Here is a 6,840-nt window from a genome sequence, read left to right on the forward strand (position 1 = left end):
CCACACAAACTTTTAAAATAAAGTGCAATGATTGTTTGTACGGCTATCACGCGGCCCACAACTACATTATAACACCAAACTTTTCAAAAGTAACTCGTGGCCCACAGTTAACCTACCACTGAATTAAACAGTACATAACCAAATAAAATTAATATTGTGTTTTTACAAAATTATGTGGTTTGATGATAATGCTTATGGATGTGATTTTTCAACTCCCTCATCTACATAAGAACAACAAAATGTTAGGCTCGTGTTTGGCTGCATGAAGGTTACTTTGCGCAAAGAATCCATAGATTCATTGATGCCTACCTTGCACAGAGAATCCACATCAGCTTCATCGATGTCGCATCCATATAACCACAGGTATTGTACATTGTGGGCACAAGTTTGGAGGAAAGCGAGTCCTTGCGATCCCAACTCGTTAAAGCTCAGATTCAACTCCCTCATCTACATAAGTCGGAACAAAATTGAGGGTGTTAATAGTATTTGCATAGCATTGTGCATTAAATTTAGCGCCAGTATGGACCATACAAAAAAGACATGTTCCCAAATGAATGGTGCATAAGTTTTTATATTTAATATGAAGTTTATTCTTATTTTTTACAAAAAACAAGAGTAAGAAAATGCAGTGCTAGAAAAAAAAAATTTTACGAAAGCTTGTATTATTGTCTGGTGAACTTACGGGTCGATCCATTCGAGAGATGGGGTCAGTCAGAGGTTGCAGATCGGATCCAGCGATTGCGCAACTCCTCAACACCAGCTGGTTTATGTTGCTTACACTTGTTGCCAAGCAACTCAACCCACGTGACCCCAACTTGTTGTCACTCAGGTCCAAAAGCTCCATCTATAAAACAAGAATGTCTATAAACAAACACATCTCTAAATACAACTCAAGATAGTCTATAAACGAGTACAGTTTAATATTTTACCGGTCGATCCATTCGAGAGATGGGGTCAGTCAGAGGTTGCAGATCGGATCCAGCGATTGCGCAACTCCTTAACACCAGCTGGTTTATGTTGCTTACACTTGTTGCCAGGCAACTCAACCCACGTGACCCCAACTTGTTGTAACTCAGGTTCAAAAGCTCCATCTATAAAACAAGAATGTCTATAAACAAACACATCTCTAAATACAACTCAAGATAGTCTATAAACAAGTACAGTTTAATATTTTACCGGTCGATCCATTCGAGAGATGGGGTCAGTCAGAGGTTGCAGATCGGATCCAGCGATTGCGCAACTCCTCAACACCAGCTGGTTTATGTTGCTTACACTTGTTGCCAGGCAACTCAACCCACGTGACCCCAACTTGTTGTCACTCAGGTCCAAAAGCTCCATCTATAAAACAAGAATGTCTATAAACAAACACAACTCTAAATACAACTCAAGATAGTCTATAAACGAGTACAACTCTGTTTAATATTTTACCGGTCGATCCATTCGTGATATGGCGTCAGTCAGAGGTTGCAGATCGAATCCAGCGATTTCGCAATCCCTCAACACCAGCTGGTTTATGTTGCCTACACTTGTTGCCAGGAAACTCAACCCACATGACCCCAACTTGTTGTCACTCAGGTTCAGAAGTTTCAACTACACAAAATTGTTACAAGTTTTGATTATAACTGACAAACTTAAATACAACTTATACAAAGAGCTCAAATATAAAAATACAAAATAAGCCCTTTAAAAAGATGATGTTACACAATTGACAGAATGGCAAATTTATGATGGACATTTGGTGACATTACTTTTCATGTAATTAAAAGACAAAATAAAAATGACTTAAAAATAAATTATATTCACAAACACTTCTTTCATCTACAAAAAAGAAATAGGTACGTAAAATATATTATAGAGTTAAGATTGATATGTAATGACAACCTGCTTGTTTGTTTTTCATGTCTTGTAACTAAAATGTTAGGTCTATTTTGGTTATATACCAGTTTAGTTAACAATTAAAAAGTTGAAGAAAAATACTACACCCATACTAACCTGGTGGTTGGTGAGTGCCATTGTATCCATCAACATTTCTAAACCATTGCCAGAAAAAGTGACTGAGCTGTAAAAATCCCCGATGCTGATGACCAAGTCCCTTTGTGTTGCTCGAAGCACATGACAGAGACTTGACACTTCACTGGGAACGATCGTTCCAAGCACAATGCGAAACTTTTTAGGAAGGGAATCAGCCAGAGACCTGGAGATGCCTTCATCATTGGATTCCTGTGCTAAACTGCAAAGCTTAAACAATTGGGAGTTAAAGCTGTAATCATAACATGTTGAAAGTTGGGACCCAAGCGAAGTGATCAGATCTTTAAGCAAACTTTTCTTCCTGGCAACATCAGCAGAAGAGATTTTAAATATGGGCTTTAGCTTACGATGGATATTCGTGTTCAGCAACCCGAAAAGAAATCGTAGAACCATCTCCCACTCATCACTTTCCATGCTTTGAAGCTGTTTAGAAAAAGTTTCAAGGTCTGTATCAAACATCAGATGGAGGGCTGCAAAATATTCATGCCAAAGGAGGTGGATAAAGAAGAAAACTTTGTCCCCCTCCAGTATTTTGAGGTCAGGGTCTGTGGAAAAAACTTGCATGTTGATAAAATCTTCCAAACCAGCAGCATCAAGATTAGCTTCGGCAAAATCATCCATACCAAAGTTAACCTTGTCATTGAGCATTCCGATAACAGCCAAGTGCGAAAGTTTATGTAAAATATTTGGGTTATTTTTAAACTTTGGGGAGCGAATGCAATTGTCAACAAACGAGGCAAAAACATCAGTAAGAGTGAATGAGCTATCATTTGTGCAATATTTTATGATATATGGTGCTATAGTTTTGGCAAATATTGGAATAAAACACAAAGCATTAGCTGATGGGTTTTGTTCGAGTAACTTTTCTATCTTTTCATAATCCTCTTGGTTTGGATAAATCTTTCTAAAGTACAAATCTTGAGAGATTTTATTAAAGCCGATTACCCGTACTGGAAAGTGGGGCTTGCAACTTGGGTGTAGCTTGTGATAAGCCCCCGGTCGTGAATCAAGCAGCTTGTGAGCATTTGGAAGAATGTCGCCTCGTAGAAGGTTTTGGAGAATGACAACTGGCTTAGCGTGATCGTACAAACCTATCACTGGAGCATCCAATGAAAGGTCTTTAAACCTACATTTATCCATACCATCCATTACAATATATACATTATTGGATTTATAAATTCTGGCCAAAAGTTGATTCTCTAAACCTGCTTGACACTTCCAGTTCAGATTGGGATTTTTGGTTGAGGTTGTAAGAAATTCAAGAACACTCATAACCTTATCATTATCTAATTCCTCAAGATATAGAAATGCCAAATACGAACTATCGTGAGCTGTTATTGCATCTCTGACATGCTTTTTTAATATGTCTCTACTGTGCTTGAAATACTGCTTAGCAAATGTAGTTTTGCCAATTCCAGCGAAACCAATCAAAGTAATAATGTTTCCATACCTTGTAACATGATCGTCAAACGCAGCTTTGTTGCTGAATTTCTTACTTTTAGCCTCTTCAACTGCATTTTCCTTTGCAGTAGCACCCAGTTTATCCACTGTAACCCTGGTAGAGTTTGGTGTTATGCTGGGAATCAATCCTTTTGCACCAAACATCTCCGGTGTTGATTGACGCTGCACTATGGCCTCAAGTTCACACAGTCCAGTCGGCAGAGTTCCAATGATCTTCTCAGCATATTCATTGAGGGCTTCTCTTAAGGATGCATCTGGAAACACAAAATAACAGTCTCTGTAAAACTGGTTTAAACAATATTAAGTAAATTTATAAAAACAAGTATCATTAATTGTGATAGATTTACAAGTTAATGCATAATTAATAATACTTTCACATTTTTTAAAAATTTCTAACGCGCTTAGCATAAATTTGCCATCATCAGTGTTTTGCAAACGTATCCAATAACACTAGTACAGTAATGCAAAAAATAGAAAGTATAAATGCCTGGTGATGCCAGCATTTATATGTTATGACACAGTTAACCAAAATTAAATTTGGTTTCTATAAAACATAATTACAGAAGTTGGTGGTTGGCATTTTGTTTCACTTCAACCTTAAAGGTTTATGTTATAAGTCTTGGACCACTTTCAATTGGTAAAAAATATCCACCCTTAAGACAATAAAGTTGCCAATAATTGTGATATTTTAACCTATTTATAAGTAAAACTATTTAACAGTAAAGCTTTGATGTTTGTCAAAACAAATCTTCATTATAATAAACTGTGGTTTAAACCTCAATGCCCACATCCACTGGATGCTTTCCACAATCCCACCTCACCAATTAACAAATGCATTAAACACAGTAAAGTATCTATGACTCACCGGCCTCTGCAATGGAGCGTTCATCAGGTTTGCCAGCAGCTAGAAATATACAAAATCAAGATTTACAAAACATGATAAACCTAACAAAAAAGTTCATAGAAGCAACTGGTTGTAGCAGGACTAGTTCGTTTTTAACGGGAATTTTCGGTCGTATTTTAATTGATTTCAAATTGTATAGCTTTAAGCAAGTTTGCGAGGAAAGTTTGCATGTTTTCACTGATACATACGCATGCGTGTACAACAATTGTGATCTAGCCTTTATTAAGTATTTTTTACCACAATAAAGTTACAGTGCCGATAATTGTGATATTTTAACCTATTCATAAGTAAAACTATTTAACAGTAAAGCTTTGATGTTCGTCAAAACAAATCTTCATTATATTAAACTGAGATCTTTAAGCAAACTTTTCTTCCTGGCAATATCAGCAGAAGAGATTTTAAATATGGGCTTTAGCTTACGATGAATTCCCGTGTTCAGCAACCCGAAAAGAAATCGTAGAACCATCTCCCACTCATCACTTTACATGCTTTGAAGCTGTTTAGAAAAAGTTTCAAGGTCTGTATCGAACATAAGATGGAGTGCTGCGAAAAATTCATGCCAAAGGAGGTGGATAAAGATAAAAAACTTTGTCCCCCTCCAGTATTTTGAGGTCAGGGTCTGTGGAAGAAACTTGCATGTTGATAAAATCTTCCAAACCAGCAGCATTAAGATTAGCTTTGGCAAAATCATTCATATAAAAGTTAACCTTGTCATTGAGCATTCACATAAATGCCAAGTGCGAAAGTTTGCGCAAAATTCTTTTGGGTGTTTTTAAAGGCGAGCGAATACAATCAGACACAAAAGTGGCAAACACATCTGTGAGTGTGAAAGTGCCATTTTTAGTGTCATGCTTTATAATGTAAGGTGCGACGGTTTTGGCAAACATAGGAAGAAAGCACAAATCCTTTGCATGTGGGTTTTGATCAAGTGACTTGGTGACCTTTTCATAATCTTCTTGCTTTGGGCAAATTTGTCGGAAATAAAAATCTTGCGAGCTTACGCTGAGGCCTATTACCTTGACTACAAAGTGGGGCTTGCAGCTTGGGTGTAACTTAATAAAAGCTCCCGGTCGTGAAATAAGCAGCTTGTGAGCATTTGGAAGAATGTCGCCACGGAGTAGGTTTTGTAGAATGACAACCGATCGTACAATCCGATCACTGGAGCATCCAAGTCAAGATTCTTGAACCCAAGTTCGTGCAAACCATCCAGGAAGATAAACAGCTTGTTGGATTTGGAAAGTCTTTTCAGTATTTGATCATCTATTTCCTTTGTGTGTTTCCAGTTTGGGTTGGATGATAGGAGTTCCAGAACACTCAATGGTTTATTTAGATTTAAATTCCGTAAGTATTGAAAAAGCAATTGGCCTGCTAGTAGTCCATCTCTAACCTGTTTTAGTGTCTCTTTAAAAGCTGTAGTTTTTCCAATTCCAGTTATTCCTGTCATACCTACCCTGTTGCCATGTCTCTCCACATAATCATCAAATGCTGCTTTGTTGCTGAATTTCTTACTTTTGGCTTCATCGATTGCTTTTTGTTTTGCAGCAGTAAATAGTTGGGTGAGTTTAATCACAAGCTGTAACACTTGTTCGTTCTATTTAGCAAGCAATCATTCAGAAATATATAAGTTTACTCTCAAAAAGCAAATAACAAAGCTAATAGACTTGGAGTTAAACAGTTATATGTAGTAAGACAGAACTGAGTATAACCAAAGTGCAAAACCAAATTGTTTCCCAAAATTTTGTTTCACTAATTGTTTACACCTTTTTGCTTTGTAAAGAAGGCACTTACATACTTTAGACCTACGCTTTGCAATTTTTTTCAACTTGCGGCACACAAACAGAGCTAAACCAATTCAGTGGCACACCTATGCGAAATATGTGTCAAACAACAATAGACAAAGATAGAAATTGCTCTGGTGTTAACAAAGTATAAACCAACATTTTGGCAGCAGATACCAAATAAAAACACCTTGGTATGAAAATCAAAATGGAACAAGTACTTTTATGTTGCTGAGTTACATTTGTGAATATATCCAATTAAAACAAATTATTTCTACTTACATTTTTTTTGAAGTGAAAAGAAACTAAAAGATACTGCAAATGGTTTAGTATAACCGGAGAGATATATTTTTGAAGTGATTTGTAATTGCAGGTAATTGTTACTGCCATTAAAATATAACTTTCCAGTTTAATGTTATTAATATTCATTCAAAAAACGACTTTATAGTTTTTCTTCCATTTTGTAGTAACATGTTACATCGGATTTGGAGTAAGGTGATGAATTTAAGAGCAAAAAATAATTGCCTATTTTTTTCACTTTTTAGACTCCTGAGTGGTAACTAGAACAGTTTTCCTTCATCAATAGCACTTGATTCTTAGTTTAATATATCCTGAAATACCCCAAATGGCCCGCATAATTTATTCTGGACACAAAAACTATGTAGGGAT

The sequence above is a fragment of the Ascidiella aspersa genome, chromosome 6 (genome assembly GCF_963924565.1).
Source record: "Ascidiella aspersa chromosome 6, kaAscAspe10.2, whole genome shotgun sequence".
Classification (NCBI taxonomy): Eukaryota; Metazoa; Chordata; class Ascidiacea; order Phlebobranchia; family Ascidiidae; genus Ascidiella; species Ascidiella aspersa.